Source organism: Hypanus sabinus, chromosome 6, assembly GCF_030144855.1.
Source record: "Hypanus sabinus isolate sHypSab1 chromosome 6, sHypSab1.hap1, whole genome shotgun sequence".
NCBI classification, from domain to species: domain Eukaryota; kingdom Metazoa; phylum Chordata; class Chondrichthyes; order Myliobatiformes; family Dasyatidae; genus Hypanus; species Hypanus sabinus.
In genome coordinates, this window is record NC_082711.1 from 117,801,715 (window position 1) to 117,820,436 (window position 18,722).

Below are 18,722 nucleotides of genomic sequence, written 5' to 3' on the forward strand. Positions count from 1 at the left end.
ATTTTCCCAGCTGATGTCAGACTAATTGGACTATAGTGTCCTTTCTTCTGCCATTCTCACTTCTTTAAGAGGATGGAGACAATTTTCCAGTCTTACGGAACCATTCCAGAATCTAGTCATTCTTGAAAATTCATTACTAATGCCTCCACAATCTCTTCAGCCACCTCTTTCAGAACCCTGGGGTGTACACCAACTGTTCCATGTGGCGTATCTATCTTCAGATCTTTCAGTTCCGCAAGAATGTTCTCCTTGGGTATGGGAGCTTGACACTTTTCATGACCTCTGACATCTGGAAATTCCCCCGCACAGCTAGTGTCTTCCACAGTGAAGACTAATACAAAATCAGTTCGTTCGCCACTTTGTTCTCCCAATTGCTACCTCTCCAGCATCGTTTTCTTCTGGTCTGATACTCACTCTCGCTTCTCTTTTACACTTTATGTACCTGAAGAATCCTTTGGTACCCTCTTTATTATTATTGAATAGTTTATTTTCACATTGTATCTTCACCTAATCCTCTTTACGTATTCCATCTTCTTCGATTGCATTCTCTTGGTTTTTGTAAGATTCCCAATCCTCTAACTGCTCACTTCTTTTTTCCCTATTACATTTTGGGTTCTTTGGGTTCTTTGTTTGCTTTAACTTCTCTTATTAGCCAATATTGTGCCATCTTTCCTTTAAGATACTTCTTCCTCTTTGATACGTTTATATAACCTGTTCCTTGCGAATTAGAAACATAAAAACATAGAAAATCTACATCACAATACAGGCCGTTCAGCCCAAAAAACTGAGCCGAGCATGTATCTTAGAACTACCTAGGCTTACCCATAGCCCTCTATTTTGCTAATCTCCATGTAGCTATCCAGTAGTCTCTTAAAAGACCTGTTCGTTTCCGCCTCCACCACCGCCGCCAGAAGTCCATTCCACGCAACCACTTACTGCATCGAAGACCTACCCCTGACATCTCCTCTGTACCTACTTACATGCAATTACTGTGTCCTCTCATGTTAGCCATTTCAGCCCTGAGAAAAAGCCTCTGACTATCCATACGATCAATGTCTTTCATCATCTTCTACACCTCTATCAGGTCACCTCTCATCCTCCGTCGCTCCAAGGAGAAAAGGCTGTGTTCTCTCAACCTATTCTCAGAAGGCATGCTCCCCAACCCAGACAACATCCTTGTAAATCTCCTCTGCACCCTCTCTATGTTTGGCACGTCCTTCCTGTAGTGAGGCGACCAGAATTGAGCATAGTACTCCTATGTGGCGTCTGACCAGGGCCCTATATAGAAGCAACATTACTTCTCGGCTTTTAAACTCAATCCCACGATTGATGAAGGCCAATGCACCGTATGCCTTCTTAACCACAGAGTAAACCTGCATAGCAGCTTTAAATGTCCTATGGACTCAAATGCACAAGATCCCTCTGATCCTCCACACTGCCAAGAGTCTTACCATTAATTCTATATTCTGCTATCATATTTGACCTACCAAAATGCACCACCTGCAACTTATCTGGGTTGAACTCCATCTGCCACTTCTCAGCCCAGTTTTGCATCCTACCAATGTCCCGCTGTAACCCTCTGACAGCCCTCCATGCTATCCACATCACACCCAACCTTTGTGTCATCAGCAAATTTATGAACCCATCCTTCCAGTTCCTCATCCAGGTCATTTCTAAAATTCAGGAAGAGAAGGAGTCCCAGAACAGATCCCTGAGGCACACCAGAAATTCCGTGAAATTCCAGCCATTATTGCTCTGGCGTCAAAACTGCCAATATGTTCTTCCAATAAATTCTGGCCAATTCCTCTCTCATGCCTCTGTAGTTCCTGTTACTCCTGTAATACTGTGATACTGATACATGTTACTTTAATTTCTCATATTTCAAGGTATATTCGATCATATTATGATTCCTCCCCACTAAGAGTTATTTTATCTTCAGCTCCCTCATCAATTATGATCCGTTGCACAGCACCCAATTCAGGACAGACAGTTCCCTTGTGGTTTCAACCACGACCTGCTCTAAAAGTCCACCATATACACCGGATAGCAGCAGCCGTACCAGACCGTGGGCAAGCATGAATACCAGAATACCGTGGGTACCAGAAGCCGCCTATCTACTAAGTGCCATTGACTATGCAGAGAATGCCCCGTACATAGCACCATTCGACGTAGACACAGTCTTCCCAGGATCCTTCTCCTGCTCATACTTGTTGTGTTCCACTGACTGGATGCACCTGTGCCTGTCATGCCACCTGTGCACTGGCATTCACCTTCCTTTCCTTCCTCTCTGCGTTGGGAAATCGCTTTCAGTGTCGGTCCTTTGGATAAACAAACTGTACGTAAGGGAATTCCAGTATTTAAAACATTCCCTCAACAGGATGGGGGGGGGGGGTCGTCACTAAGGCCTAAAAACTCCTACTCCATCGGGATAGGGGCGGGGGTTGTAGTCACTAAGGCTGAAGTTCGTTAAGGCTGTTAACATGCGAAGAGACGACGTTGGCTAGAATAGACTATTCGATCCCTATTTCCCCCGAAACAGAATGCCAAAATTCTAGATACAGGACAAGTTCCCCCAACAGTCTTATTTGCTAGTAAATTAAGGATTCTCGATTGTGACGTAGTGAGGAGAACTAATTCAAATCCAGCGATCTGAGAGTCTGTCCTATTTGCATATTCAAATATTCAAACGGTATCTACAGGAGCGTTTTATAGGACCGCACGCCAAAGGTCAGCGTCGTCACAATTGACATCAACATCCACCATTTCACTATTCTGCAATATAGTCTCTCTCTCTCTCTCTCTCTCTCTCTCTCTCTCTCTCTCTCTCTCTCTCTCTCTCTCTCTCTCTCTCTCTCTCTCTCTCTCTCTCTCTCTCTCTCTCCTCTCTCTCTCTCTCTCTCTCTCTCTCTCTCTCTCTCTCTCTCTCCCTCTGTCTCTCTCTCTCCCTCTCTCTCTCTCTCTCTCTCTCTCTCTCTCTCTCTCTCTCTCTCTCTCTCTCTCTTCCCTCTCTCTCTCTCTCTCTCTCTCTGTCTCTCTCTCTCCCTCTCTCTCTCTCTCTCTCTCTCTCTCTCTCTCTCTCTCTCTCTCTCTCTCTCTCTCTCTCTCTCTCTCTTTCTCGACATAAATCTGTCTTGTTAGCAAAACAACTTCTAGCATTACTCTCAAATGTTCCAATTTTCCAAAACACCAATTCAAATTCATTTTCCGTGTGTTGCTTAAACTTTTCATTCCTTTTGATTAAATCCTCTCTACTACCTTCATCGCGGAACAATAAGTCACTAGAATCCTCAATCGATTTCTTACTTATATCCAATTTCCAGAAACACGCCTCTCGCCTTTCTTCACACAGCCCCTATCACCTATACCACTGCCCGTTCGCTATCTCGGTCTTCTCATTCTTTACTTCCCAGTCGCTACCTGCCATCTCTATCTCCCATCGTGCCCAAACGAAATTCCGAACAGGCAAGGTTGGTCCTTTACTCCAGCCCTAACCAGCTTAGCCAGCTCTCGTGATTGCATCTCGACTGAGGATCCCGATCCCTTCTCTCCACACCCTCCTCCACCAGCCGCCCCAGCTCTGTATCGATGCTGACGTCCCGCTAACCCACCGGCTACGCCCAAGAGACGCGCCTTTCGCATGTGGTTTTCGTTTACAATTGAGGCGCCCGGAACCAGAAGCAGTGCCGTGGTTTATGTACCAGCTTATGGGAAAGAGCAGTTGCATCCTTCCTGTCAGACGATTTCCTCTGTTCCCTATACAGATCGTCATTACCCTTGTGAGCGTCGTCTTCCACTGCAGCTTGATTCGACTTGCCCAGCATGCCCTATATTCAGCATATCCAGCATTCTTCCGTCGACATATTGAAGCCTCTGTTTCTCCCCCACTAACTGCACCATTTACTCATTAACCTTTCAACCTTTGTTTCTAAACGAATCCCTTGGCTACAGTCCAGCAGGTTGTTATCTTTCCCATGGTCATCCGGGTTTTTGCCCGTGTCAGAGACACCTCACTATCCCCCTTCACTACATCTCCCACACTGCTTTGTCACCTTTCAGCTCAACAGACAGGCCACGCATAAAACGTAGACTCTGTTTCTCCTGTCGCAGCAGCGGCTGCCTACTGAGTATTCCCAGCACTTTATGTGTGTGTCTCAGCAGAACGCCACAAAGGCAGTGACAGCCATTGATTGAGTCACAGGCAACGGGAGATTTGACAGCAGAAACGCTGCAGACACAGTGTTTGGCCGTGATCGTATAGTGGTTAGTACTCTGCGTTGTGGCTGCATCAACCACGGTTCGAATCCGAGTCACAGCAAGCGGTGATAACGCGTTTACTTTCAACCACGCCTGCAAATTATAACTCTATTTCTTGCTGTATTTCCGTTCGTCGCTGATAATCGTTTCTCTTTTAGTATGCTAACATAATCTCCGAGGAGTGTTATTTACATAGCCTGTCAAAGCTGTATCTTTTCTACTCATGATTTACACTCACTATTTCCCTCTTAATTCTATTGTCCAAGTCGTCAGGCTATTCCTTGATCCCAGTTCTCCAGGCCTGCAGTACGATTCCTTCTATTTCCTAACTATTCCTCAGTACCCTCGCCATCCGCGTTTCCAACCGCTGTGAGCATTGCCTTCCACTGCAACACGAAAATTTCACCTTGATTTTCACTTGCCCATGCTGCGCTGTATTCAATAGTCAACGTTCTCTTTTCTCCGTCTTTATTCTCTGTTCTTCCCACTAGCTACTCCCATTGTCTCGTTAATCTTTCAACCTTTGATTACAGACGATTGTCATGGCCACAGACTTGATACAGAAATCGTCGTCCTCTCCATTGTCTGCGCAGACGTACTGAATTCGTCCAGCAGTTTATTATATTTCCCCATGAATATTCCGGTTTTCCCCATCAGAGACATCTCACCTCATCTTCAAACACTTCATTTGTCTTTTTTTTATTCAGTTCTGCGGGCGGGTCGCGTACATGAAGCGTAGACACTGTGCCTCCTGTAGCTGCTGGTCTGCTGAGTAGTTCAGTAGTGTTCGGAGAAGATCCGCAAGGCAGTGACAGCCATTGACTGAGTCACAACGGCACCAGAGGTTTTGACAGCAGAAGCCGCACAGCTGATGTGTGGCCGTGATCGTATAGTGGTTAGTACTCTGCGTTGTGGCCGCAGCAACCTCGGTTCGAATCCGAGTCACGGCAGACGTGTGTTTATGCATTTAACTTCCTGCAACGCCTGCAAAACAAACGCTTTCCTTTTGCTGAATTTCCATCCGTCGCGTCCCGCAGGAAGTTCTGTCTCCTCTGTCACTAGTGGCTTTTCCCCGGCCACATTGCCACTTCACTAATACCCACAGAACCAGTCGGTGCATTCGGTGATAAATTCCCTCGATAGATCAGCAAGATTGGAATGATCAGTCCCGGAGATCGCAGAATATGAAAGGTAGAAAGAGCCGTATTGCTTCAGCAACAGCGGAGGAACTCCACTCTCTGATCACGGAACTGCCGGATGAGACGTGTCGTTCCCCGCAGCAACTATGCTTGATATTCACCTGCCGATGACTCGTTTTATTGAAGGATATAGTGCAGATGCAGCTGATTCTGCTCGCGGTTTTTCGAGAGCACAGTTGGATAATGTTATATGGAGGATGTGAACACCGACTGATAAAGCCTTTTTGCATTCTCTTCCAAATTATAACTGATTCCGTTCCTCATCTTTGTTCATGTGAAGTGTTCAGTCTTGGAGACTGAAAAAAAACTTAGACTTGACTGGGTCCAATTAGCCACAGCGTGGATGGCAGTAGTTTGAAGTAAAGGAAATCAAATAATATGTATTTATTTATCCTTTCTCGCTCTGTCCATATCCAGCCGTCGTTTTTCTGACGACACCGCTGGCCAAATCAAATTTGTGATGAATCAGCATATAGCAGGGAGATTAAATATTTGTCCGAGTGGTGTCAGAACAACAACCTTTCTCTGAATAACAACACCACCAAGTACATGATTATTTACTTCAGGCGGAGGAAACTGCCGGTCCATGATCCAGTGTTCATCCGAGGATCAGAGGCGAAGGGGATCTTCCATGTTTTCATTTCAGTGGGCCTGTCCAGGCCCCAGAACGTAAATGCCAGTAGGACGAAAGCATGGCAACGCCTCTATCTTCTGTGAAGTTTGGGAAGATTCGGTATATCATCTAGAAATTTGATAAACTTATATAGATGTGTGGTGGTGATGTATAGATGTATATTGACTTTTTGCATTGCGGACTGGTAGAAAAACAACAATACCCTTGAACGGATTATACTATCAAATCAGCGAATAAGGCCCGGTCCATCAGGGGTAATGTCCTCCCCACCGTTGAACACATCTACACGAAGACCTGCCGTGGGAACGTAGCATCCATCATCAAGGAACCACCACACAAGCCATGTACTCTCCTTTCTGCTTCCATCAAGAAGAAGATAAATGAGCCTTACGACCAACACCAATAAGTTCTGGAACAATCATTACCGCTCAGAGATCAGGCTCTTGAACCAGAGAGGACAACTTGACTCAATTTCACTCAGGCATGACTGAACTGCTCCCACACCAATACACCCACTTTAAGGTCTCTTCTTCTTGTCTGTTCTATATTTATTATTGCTTTACTATCAGTTGCTGCAGTCCAAAAGTCTTCGTCTCTTACAGGAGAATGAGGATGTGATAGGTAGGAACTGTAGGAAGGAAGTTACTCCTCGTTTGAAGGAGACAGGTAACTGGGTGACTGTCAGGAGAAGGAAGGGAAATGCACAGCCAGTGCAGAGTACCCCTCCGGCCGTTCCCCTTAGTAATATATACCACTTTAGATACTGATGAGGGGACCACCTCACTGGAGGAGGGGTGGGAGAAACAGTGACAGGATTTCTGGCACTGTGTCTGGTGCAGTGGCTCAGAAGAGCAGAAAGGTGAAGAGGACTACAATGCTGATAGGAGATTTGTTCGGAGGGTTTAATCTATTTTGGCAGGGGTATAGGAACTGGATTGATAGTGCTGAAGATGGTGTAGTTGGTTAATAAACGGAAGCTCTGTGTTCTGAGACTCCTAGCAAGGGGAGGTTGATGATAGGGAGAAATTGCTTTTTTCAGGATGAGCTGCAAGTTAAAAGGCGGACAAAATTGAGAAGTGCGATTACAGGGCAGAGGTGTTATAGTTGAGTGCAAGCAATAAACGCCTTAAGGTAGGTGAACTTGTTGTACAGTTACAGACTGGCATGCATGATGTTGGCAACACTGAATCACAGGTGAAAGAGGATTATAGCTGATAGCCTAACGTTCAAAGATAAACTTTGTATAGAAAGGGCGACAGATCTAGGCATAGTGATAGGCGTGGCTCTACTGGTAAAAATTGAAATCAAATCATTAGAAAGAGGTGACATAGGGTCGGAAGGTATTGAAACATTGTGGATAGGGCTAAGGAACTGCAAGGGTCAAAACACGCTGATGAGAGTTATATACAGACCCCTAATAGTAGTAAGATACCACACATGAGGTTGTTTAACAAGTGCCCATGGCATTACAGTAAAGATACTAATATGGATAAAACAGTGACTGATTGGCTGGAAGTAAAGAGTGGGAATACCAGGAGCATTTTCTGGTCGCCTGCAGGTGACTATTAGTGTTGCATATGGTTCTGTGTTGTAACTCTTCTTTTGATGTTATATGCAATGACTTGGATGACGGAATTGATGGGTTTGTTCCACGGTTTGCAGATCGGTGGAGGGCCAGATAGTGTTTAATAAGTACTGGGGCTACAAAGGACTTAGACAGATTGGACAGTGCATGAAAGAAATCAAACGGCAGACAATTTAATAATTAGAGAGAAAATTCAAAAATCAGAGGTGCAATGGGATTTGGGAGTCCTTGTGCAGGATTCCCTGAGGTTACTTTTCACTTTGAGACGGTGCTGAAAAAGGAAAATGCGCTGTTAGCATTTATGTCCAAAGGAATAGAAGATTAAAAAAACAGGGATGTCATGGTGAGGCTTTATAAAGCACTGGCGAGTCCTCGCAAGGAATAGTATGAGCAGTTTTGGGCCTCTTATCTAAGAAAGGATGTACTGGCATTGGAGAAGATTCAAGGGGCGTTCACGAAAATGATTCGGGATTAAACGACGTGTCTTGTGAGGAGCGTTTGATGGCTCTGGGCCTGTGTCCACTGCCATTCAGAAGAATGAGTGGTGTTCTAATTGACGCCTATCGAATGTTGAAAGGCATCGATAGAGTGGATGTGGAAAGGATGTTTGCTATGATGGAAGAGTCTAAGCCTCAGGAGAGAGGGTCGTCCCTGTCAGAACCGGGTCATGAACGGGACCGCTCCATGAAGACGCACGTCTTATAGTCCGTTCCTGGAGATAGCGAGAAGTCAGGTCGCATGGTGAGTCTGAAAGCCCGCCGCTTGCGAAGAAACGTAGTTTGAATTCATCCCTGGGCAACTGTATCCACCGGACTGGACAATATTTTACTGCTACTGTCAAAAGGAGACGTTATAATTTAACACAATTCTCTTACTTTCCACAGATCCTGCCTGATACACCAACAGTCAGAAATAACTAACTCCGCTAAATTTTGCGTGGGACTGAGGGGGGGAAATCATAACAATGCTTGAATTTACAAAAGTTTATATCAATAAGATACGCGGTTATATAAATGAAACAGGACATTATAGACGGTAATTCATGGACAGATTGCTCAATACTGGACCGCAACATCGTTAGATAGGAGGTCCTAGTGGATACAATGTCCTAACTCGCTTCCTCCATGCATGTATGCACCGTCCACAAATTCAGACATTTTGATCTGACACTCATTACTATCATCGCAAAATGTGATTCTCTTTCCCTGACGCAAGATGTCTTGCCGTTCTGTCTCTCGCCAATTGAATAATGCTACGCCTTTCCCACATGGTGCGCTTTATAACCCATCTGTAGGCAACGCATTTCACTTAACCTGAGTATTTGCTCATGAGATCTCCGAGCACTATCCTCCCTGCACACACTAACACCGAGACTAGTATCATCAGCAACTTTGGACACTTTTGTTCATTCATCCTGTTGAAAGAACATAACCAATCTTCAGAGAAGTCAAAATGTGCAACCTCCTTAAGCCATCAACACCCACTTCAGCCATCTCCCTTCTGCTTAAGACAAACGACGCAATAAATCCAATTTATTGATCCTCCTTAAAAACATACTTTGTGGCACATTGACTAGGACGCTAACGTGCTACAAAACTTTCTATCCAATGTATCACAGTTAGAGACTGCAATTTGAGCTTTGCAGACAAGTCAATGGTCAGATAACGTTGTGTGCTGTCGGTGATGTTGTTCACTCTGGTGGTTAACTGGCTTATAAGGTAAAGAAGGATAGAATAAGCAGAGGGACATCAGGTGGACTCTATTCTCTACTTCAGAAGATCTCAACTTTGTAATGACCCCGTATTACTATCACATACACACACCAGCACATGCAAGAGAAAACTCATTGCCTGTGTGCATTTGGTGGTCAAGGTGGACTCACAAGCAGCCAGAGAAAGACTGAGACCACGAATCTCAATGTACAGTCTTCTCTCATGGCATCGACTTACCCGACGCAAGCAGATTGCCCTACCTGGGTAGCGTCATTCGGCAGGATGTTGGGACCAAGGGCGACATCTAGTAGTTACTCAGCAAAGCTGGGAACATCTTCAGCTCAACGAGCAACATCTGGGAATAAACGAAGAGCAGTATTCACACCAAGGTGAAGTTGTACTAGAGCTGTGTTCTGTCTGCTTAACCTGCGTATTTGCTCCCGAGGTCTCCGACCACCATCCTCCCTGCACACACTGACACCGAACCAGTTTCGTGTTATCAGCAATTGTGGACACCTTTATTCATTAATCATGCTGAAAGACCTCAAAAGCAATCCTCAGACATGTGCAATCTCCCTAAACCGTCAACGTGCACTTCCCCCTTCCACCCACCACCCCCTCCCCCCCGTTTAAGGCAAGCAAACAAAATAAATCCGATTCATTGAACATCTTTAAAAACACATTTCGTGGCGCATTAATTACGGTGATAATAACGTGCCACGGAACTTTCTATCCAAAGTTTCAGAGTTGGAGACTGCAATTTGCGCTTTGCAATCAGGACAGTAGTCAAACAAGGCTGTTTATAATATCTCACAAAAATAAGTATTCATCAATGCCGTCACTTCCGGTCCTCTCAAAATACATAAGCTAAAAGCTAGGAAATCAAATGTACTTGGCACAGGGTCATATTACATCATATGAAAATGTTGAATAAATGGTCTCCATAACTTTTCAAATTTAATAGAAGTCTCAAAAGTACCACTTCTAATTTTTTCTAAATTTAAACATAACATAGTTTGAGAGAACCCATTAAATACAGTGGGAGGATCACTTATTTTTGTGAGATATTATAAACAGCCCACTTTTTTTTCTCCTTCTCTTTTGTTTGTTTTTCTTTCTTTTATATTACTTATTAGTTATAGTTATTAGATTAGATTAGTTAGTTTTGCATTATATAATTTTTTTTTGTTTTTTTCTTTCTTTTTTCTGTTTTTTTTATATTATACATTATGAAATATTTAGATTTACTATGTCCATACATATATCTTATGGCTTATGTCTTGGTAAACTCATTTATATTGTAACTATTATGTATGTTTTTTTTCATATGTAATGGAATGTGTATGTTGGTAATTTCTTTATCAATATATCATCTGTATTCTGTCCATATTACTAATATTAATAAAAAGATTTAGAAAGAAAGAAAGTAGTCAAACAAGGCTATGTTATGTTTGTGTAGCCTCCGTGCCCCCATTGCACCCCCGTTCGCCTAGGGTGAATAGCCGTCGCCCCGCCAGTAGTGCAATACTTTGGTGTAAATACGGTGTACCCCCCAGTACACGCTCACAATACAAATACCAGACAATACCCAAAAGCGAGTGAATAATTGCAACTTTATAGTTATGTACAATGTACTGTGTATGTTACTCAAAATGGCTTCTTTGGTTTGTTAAGAGTAGGAATGCTTCTTTGTCTGATAAGTGTATCTCTCGCAGTTGTTTAGCTGTAGACTTGCTGATATGGGGATTGTTTTCATTTGTTAACCAATGGGGAATGTTATTTTGTCTTGTGAGGCTGGGAGCTTGGGGGATTTCGCGGTCTTTTCCGGGAGTCAGGAAGAAGACGCCGAGGAAGGTGGACGTGTGCTGCACTGCTCGGTTGACCACCGGGGGTGGTCCCAGGTGCGAGGACGTGGAGGTCGGAGGGAAGTGATGAGGGGTCGAATAGTTCGATGGTTGAGCTCCAACAATGTGAACTAAACTAACTGAACTCTGATAAGTTGGCGCCTTTTACTTTTTTTCTTTTCATTTATATATACTGTATTGCATAGTACTCTTTTAGTTTTAGTAAAATCTTTAAACGGTATCATAACGGTATCTGGTGTGAGTTTCATACTGTGTGCGTGCCGCGGCTTAAACTTGATTCTCACAGCACCTGCGTGTACGGGAGGTGGGTTGGTGAGTGGCTGGATCTCCTTTTCCCCGAGACATATACCAGCCTGTTGGGTAAGTGTTACATTTGTGGGGTGCTCTTCTGGGATTGGATTGTCAGGGGCTGTGGAATCGCGCAGGCAGCAGAGCGGAGATGGACAGAGATAAGATTGTTAACTGGTGCGAGTTGGAAGATGTACCGGTGCAGTATGCCTGTGGAGTGAGTGGAGTGGATTTTTGAGTTTCGGGAGACGCGTCAGTGCGGGGCTTAAGTTTGGTAAAAGGTATTGGGCAGGTAGAATTGGTAGCTGGACGGTGTGGTAAAGAGGTAGAGTCTAGCTGGGTGTTGGTTCGTACGAGTGCTGACGTCATGACGTTGGAACTGCCAGCGACGGTCAGAGTTCAGGGGGAGGCGGGGCTGTGGGGGTTCCACACCCTCTCCGAGAATGAGGATGAGGAGACACCGGAGGAGGAGCTAGAGCTGGAGGTGGACCCCAGAGAGGTGCCCGGCAGTAGTAAAGGGAGGTCGGAGGAGGGAGGCGTGACTAGGCCCCGCCCCCCAGGTAGGTGGGGCAGCCTCGGAGCTGGCAGCCGCACTTAACTCCCTGGTGCGGGTGGCCGAGAGGCCATGGCTGAACCTGGGGTTGTTCTCCGGAGCCAAGTCTTCTCCGGACGGGGAGGTGAACTATGAGACCTGGATCGAGCATACGTCCTTGATGTTAGAGGAGTGGCCAGGCTCGGAGGAGGAGAAGAGGCAGCGATTGGTGGGAAGTTTGTGGGGTGCGGCAGCCAAAACAGTCCGGGAGTTGAAAGCTGAAAAGCCTGGGGCTTCAGTAGAGGAATGCATAGAAGTTTTGGAGGGAGCGTTTGGGTTGTCAGGGGAACACTGGCTGCTTTTAGCAGAGCTCCAACGCCAACAATGGAGAGGGGAAAAGCTCTCCGAGTACATATTTAGGATGGAGGGGATGCTCTCGGGGGTGCAGCGCCGGGGGTAGTGAAGGCGCCTGACGTGGCTAGCGTGAGGATGAGTCAGATATTCAGTGGCTCTCTAGAGGAGGACAAGGTGGCGTGGACTATCCGGCAGGCTTATAGGAAAGGCCCCCCTCCATCGTTCGGGCAACTGATTAGAGAGGTGCGAAAGGAAGAGAGAGCGTTGGGGCGGAAAAGGGGCTCGAACCACCGGGAGCAATCCTCAGCGATACAGGAAGTGGTGGCTGAGTGGAGGACTGAAAACCCCCAGAGGAGTAGGGACCCCCTCTGGAGGGCAAGGACAGGGGGGGTACCCACTCCCGTGGGCAGCTCGTGCTGTGGGTTGGGAGCGGGTGCCGTCCTGGGAGAGGAGGGGCAGCGGGCAGCGTGTGCTTTAACTGTGGGAAAGAGGGGCATTTCAGGCGGGACTGTGGGCAGCCAAGGGTGTGCTATAGCTGTGGAGAGGAGGGACACTTTCGGTGGGATTGTGAGAGACAAGGAGTCCCGTGGACGGCAAGCCCTCCTGTGACTAAGAAGGGAGAGGTGTCGGGAAACTTAGGAGAGGCTCAAAGAGGGAACGGACTGGAGCCTCTGGAGGAACCCGTTCCCAGAGATCAGCCAGGGGACCACCGGGTGCCCACGCCTCTATTCCGGAGGGGCTGGTAGGACCCCGTGCCAGTGTGCCTCTACGGATAGAGGGAGTTTACGCAAAAGCCGTTCTTGACAGGGGATCGCAGGTGACCTTATTGTACTGGTCGTTCTACAACAAATATTTAAAGCACATGCCCTTAACCCCATTTGACGCCCTGTAGATTTGGGGTGTGAGCGAGGGTGATTACCCGTACGATGGGTACCTATCGGTGAGATTGGAGTTCTCGGAGGGCGATGTGGGAGTGTCCGAAGCTATTGAGACGTTGGTGTTGGTATGTCCTGACCCGGTGGAAACCGGTTGTGCTGCCCTCCTGGTGGGGACTAACTCCCCCGTTGTGCGACGGCTCCTGGGAGCTTGTAAGGAGAAAGGGGGGGGGGACTTTCTGGAGACCCTCTCGGTGCAACCAGTGTTTCGAGCGGTATTCGAATAAGGAGTTGCTCCCCAAGGGCTGGACCCGGAGTGTAAACGAGGGACGGTGTGGTGTACGCAGGCGAGGGCCAAGGTGATCCGTCCAGAGCAGGTAGCACTCGTGATGGGGATCCCCAGATTCCCCGGAGTGCCGACGGTCGAAGCCCTGTTAGTAGACGCCCCGGCCGATCTTGAATGGGAGAGTTTCGGGCGGGGGCGCTGGTGAGGCCCGAAGTGCAGAGACCAGGGGTGGTAAATGCGAGGCGTATAGCCGTAAGTGTCAGGAACAGTATGGCAAGAAAAAGCACATCTGTTCGCGGTGACGGTAATGTCTAGCGCACCAGTGAGGACCCCTAACGGGGAGGGATCGGAGCATCGAAGGGAGCTGACCGCTGAAGCCTTTAACTTCGGGGATTCTCCTGTGTCGCCGGATTGGAAATGCAGGCTAGTGGAGAAGATGCTGAAGATAGAAGCTGTTTTTCTCTGGGCAAGTTTGATGTGGGCTGCTCCAAAAGCACTCGCCCCACCATCCGGGTGATGGAGGACACCCCGTACCGAGAGAGATCCCGGCGGTTGGCCCCAGCAGATGTTGACGATGTGCGGCAGCACTTGTGCAAGTTGAAGGAGGCCGGAATCATAGCTGAGTCTCGAAGTCCTTATGCGTCCCCAATAGTGGCAGCACGGAAGAAGAATGGAAGGGTGCGCATGTGCGTTGACTATAGGACTTTGAATTGGCGAACTGTCCTTGATCAATATACCGTCCCGAGGGTCGTGGACGCGTTGGCCTGCTCGAGTGCAGCGAAGTGGTTCAGTGTGCTGGACTTAAGAAGTGGGTATTACCAGATCCCGATGAGTGCGGGCGATAAAGAGAAGACGGCCTTTATCTGCCCGCTGGGGTTCTTTCAGCTCGAACGAATGCCCCAAGGCATATCGGGGGCCCCAGCCACTTTCCAGAGTCTCATGGAGAGGACTGTGTGGGATATGAATCTGTTGGAGATGCTGGTGTACTTGGACGATTTGACAGTGTTTGGATCGACTTTGGAGGAACATGAAGAGCGGCTGTTAAAGGTGTTAAGCCGGCTTAAGGAGGAAGGGCTGAAGCTTTACCTGGACAAATGCCAGTTCTACAAGTCGTCGGTCAGCTACGTTGGCCATATCATTTCGCAAGAGAGAGTGGCTACTGATCCAACCAAGATAGAGGCCGTAACCACCTGGCCGAGACCCCAGAACGTGAGCGCTCTGCGCTCATTTTTCGGATTATGTGGGTATTACCGCCAATTCGTGAAAGGATACGCCAAAATGTTTCACCCGTTGACGCAGCTGTTGTATGGATATCCCCCAGTGGGAAAGAAAAGGAAGGGGGACCGGAAGCAAGACCCTGGATGATACTGGAACCCGGCGGAACCTTTTGGCTCGAGATGGGATGATCGATGTGAAGAGGCGTTCCGATCTTTGAAAAGGGCGCTGACCCGGGCCCCGGTGTTGGCTTTTGCCGATCCCCAGAAGCCATATGTGCTGCACACGGATGCCAGCCGAGAGCGTCTAGGTGGTGTTCTGTACCAGGAGCATGGCAAAGCATTAAGAACGGTAGCATTTGTCAGCCGAAGCTTGTCGCCCTCTGAGAGAAACTATCCCACTCACAAGTTGGAGTTCCTGGCGCTGAAGTGGGCGGTGGTGGACAAGTTGGGCGATTACCTGTACGGAGCCAAGTTTGAGGTGAGAACGGATAACAATCCGCTCACTTATATTTTGACTTCGGCTAAGCTGGATGCCACAGGACATCGGTGGCTGGCGGCCTTGTCGGTCCGCCCAGGAAGTACCGCCCAGGAAGCAGGAATGTCGATGCGGATGCTTTGTCACGTCGGGAGCCGGGGGAACAGAAGAAGGACGAGGAGTGGAAGAGTGTCCTTGCTCCTGGAGTGAAGGTTATGTGTCAGTTTGCTTTCACCGTGAAGGCCGAGGGAAATGGAAGGCTGGAGAGAGCTGTGGGCCATTTGTGGGTTTTTGACGACACCATACCCCTAGCTTAATGTGACCTGACCACACTGCAGACTAAACAGTTGCCGGAGCTAAGTCCGGGGGAAGTGGCAGCTACTCAGCAAAATGACCCGGGTGTTGGCACTGTGTGGAGAGCGGTACAGAAGGGGGATGTGGCGTTAGCTGAGAAGGAGCCTCTGTTAATGAAGGAGTGGTCTCGGTTGAAATTAAAGAACCAAGTCTTGTACCGGGTCACGGCGCCTCCGGACCAATCCCGCCGTTGGCAACTGGTCCTGCCGACGAAGTATCGGCAGACTGTACTCCAGGCCTTACATGATGATTCCGGACACTTGGGGGTGGAAAAGACCTATAGATTACTCAAAGACTTGAGTAAGGTTCTACTGGCCCCAGATGAGGGGGGAGGTCGAAGAATACTGTAGGTGATGCAGTCGTTGCATCCGGAGGAAGACCCAGCGGCTCCACTGTCGCACTTGCAGAGTGTGGGCCTCTGGACCTGGTATGTATGGATTTCGTGTCGATTGAGCCTGACACCAACAACACCGCGAATGTCTTAGTCATCACCGATCATTACACTCGCTATGCTCAGGTATTTCCCACTAAGGATCAGGAGGCGACGACAGTGGCGAAGGTGTGATGGGAGAAGTATTTTGTTCATTATGGCCTTCCCAGGCGAATCCATAGTGATCGGGGCGGGACTTTGAGAGCCGGCTTATCCATGAATTACTGACTATGCTTGGGGTTGAGAAATCCAGGACTACCCCTTATCACACATAGGGTGATCCTCAGCCTGAGAGATTCAACAGGACCCTGTTGGATATGCTCGGGACGCTGGAGATTGGGCAGAAAAATAAGTGGAGTTGCCATTTTGGAGAATTGGTTCACTGTTACAATTGTACTCGTAATGATGCTACAGGGTACTCGCCTTACTATCTGCTGTTCGGGCGGGAAGCGAGGTTGTCCATTGACCTGTGTTTTGGGGCTGAAGTGGGTGAATTACCCGGGAAGCACTATCTAAAGTATGTCTCCGATATGAAGAGGGAGCTAAAGAGGGTGTACGAGTTGGCCGAGGCGGCGGCTATCAAACAAAATCAGAGGAATAAGATGAGATATGACCAAAAGGTGAAGTTTGCCCAATTATTGCCGGGCGACTGGGTCCTTTTACGAAATTTGGGACTCCCTGGTAAGCAAAAGTTGGCAGGTCGATGGGCGGCCATCCCCTATGTGATAGAGAGCAAATGCCGCATCTACCAGTTTACCGGGTGAAACCTGAGGATGGGAATGGGCCTATCAAGGTACCATCGGAATCAACTGCTGCCCCTGGGTCAAGCAGTGCAGGTGGTCAAGGAGCCACAGTGGGAGGTTGCGCCTAGTACAATTACTCTGGGAGGGCGCGGAGCGAGGGAAGAGGCCGCTGGGGAAGAGACGAGACGGGTCCTTAACACGGGAATGGATGCCGATTCGGAAGATGACGACTCAGATGAGTGGCCCCTGTTCCCATTCGCTGGCGCTCCAGTACCAGGAGAGGAGGCTCCTGGCCCTTCCCATACTGAGTTGGGTGAGAGGAGGGAAGGTGCTGAGGGTCAGATGGAGAGGCAGCCAGCGTTGGAGGGAGAGAGGGTGGATCCCGAACGTGAGCCAGAGGGTTTTCAGGTGAGGGGGGAACCCCGTGAGAGAGGGGGTGACGGTCTGACAGGTAGACATGGGGTATCCGAGGCAGAGGGCTCGCAGGTGAAGAGGGAGCCCAGTGAGGTGGAAGGGTCGGCAGAAGGGGTACGGAGATCCCACAGAAGTAGGCGCCTCCCAGAGCGGTTGACGTATGTGGTGCTAAGAAAACCGAGTGTGATTTCTGCTGCTCTGGGTAGTTACGTCGCTGCTTTCTGCACCTTGATTTGGCTTTGTGTGTTGCAAGAAGCTTTGGGGAACTCTGGTAATGTCATGAGAACGTGACATTTGCTGGTGGGGGGGGGGGGAGAATGTACAATGTACTGTGTATGTTACTCAAAATGGCTTCTTTGGGTTGTTAAGAGTAGGAATGCTTCTTTGTCTGATAAGTGCTTCTCTCACAGTTGTTTAGCTGTAGACTTGCTGATATGGGGATTGTATTCATTTGTTAACCAATGGGGAATGTTATTTTGTCTTGTGAGGCTGGGAGCTTGGGGGATTTCGCGGTCTTTTCCGGGAGTCGGGAAGAAGACACCGAGGAAGGTGGACGTGTGCTGCACTGCTCGGTCGACCACCGGGGGTGGTCCCAGGTGCGAGGACGTGGAGGTCAGAGGAAAGCGACGAGGGGTCGAGTGGTTCGATGGTTGAGCTCCAACGATGTGAACTAAACTAACTGAACTCTGATAAGTTGGCGCTTTTTACTTTTTCTTTTCATTTATATATACTGTATTGCATAGTACTCTTTTAGTTTTAGTAAAATCTTTAAACGGTATCATAACGGTATCTGGTGTGAGTTTCATACTGTGTGTGTGCGCGCGGCTTAAACTCGATTCTCACAGCACCTGCGTGTACGGGAGGTGGTGTTGGTGAGTGGCTGGATCTCCTTTCCCCGAGACATATACCAGCCTGTTGGGTAAGTGTTACAGTTATTTTTTAGTGATGGGTTAGTAGAAACAGATAACCTTAAGGCGCTAAAGTAATAATAACTTTGTCAGTTTGTGCACATATTTTAATACGTTTGAGCTCACGCCTCCTGTTCGTTGCACAACGACCTTCCGAGCCTTTATCTGATCTATGCATTTCCCTCAGTCGCAGGTGTACAAGATAAGTTAATGCAAGTGAAATGTCTTTATGACAGCTGCAAATTTGTGTAAGGGTTCCGTGGCTTAACTGGTCAAAGCGCCTGTCTAGTAAACAGGAGATCCTGGGTTCGACTCCCAGCGGAGCCTTTAATTTATGATGAAAGCGTCTTTCGGGAACATCGTCAAGTTACAAATTATACTGCACCTGTAATCACAAAGAACAAAGCGGCATCAAGGAATGGAACAAGAACAGAGTAAATTAAAAAAATGTCCTCGAACATTTCGTATGTCTGGTACTGTCTGTGGAGCAAGAAACAGGACTACGGTTCAAATACATGACAGTTCTGATTAGTTTGCTTACCTCGTTATAGTGTTTTTACAGTCTTCGTTCGTGTAGGGCACTGTGGTGACAATTGT

At 47.7% G+C, this 18,722-nt stretch overlaps 2 non-coding genes across 2 annotated transcripts; both read left to right on the top strand.

Annotated features, from left to right (window-relative positions):
• Nucleotides 1-5,132: 5,132 nt before the first annotated feature.
• trnah-gug (transfer RNA histidin (anticodon GUG)) lies at nt 5,133-5,204 on the top strand. Its single transcript has one exon. It is a non-coding gene; the product is annotated as a tRNA-His (tRNA).
• A 13,174-nt stretch (nt 5,205-18,378) lies between these two features.
• On the top strand, nt 18,379-18,452 carry trnat-agu (transfer RNA threonine (anticodon AGU)). The gene has a single exon. It is a non-coding gene; the product is annotated as a tRNA-Thr (tRNA).
• Nucleotides 18,453-18,722: the final 270 nt, after the last annotated feature.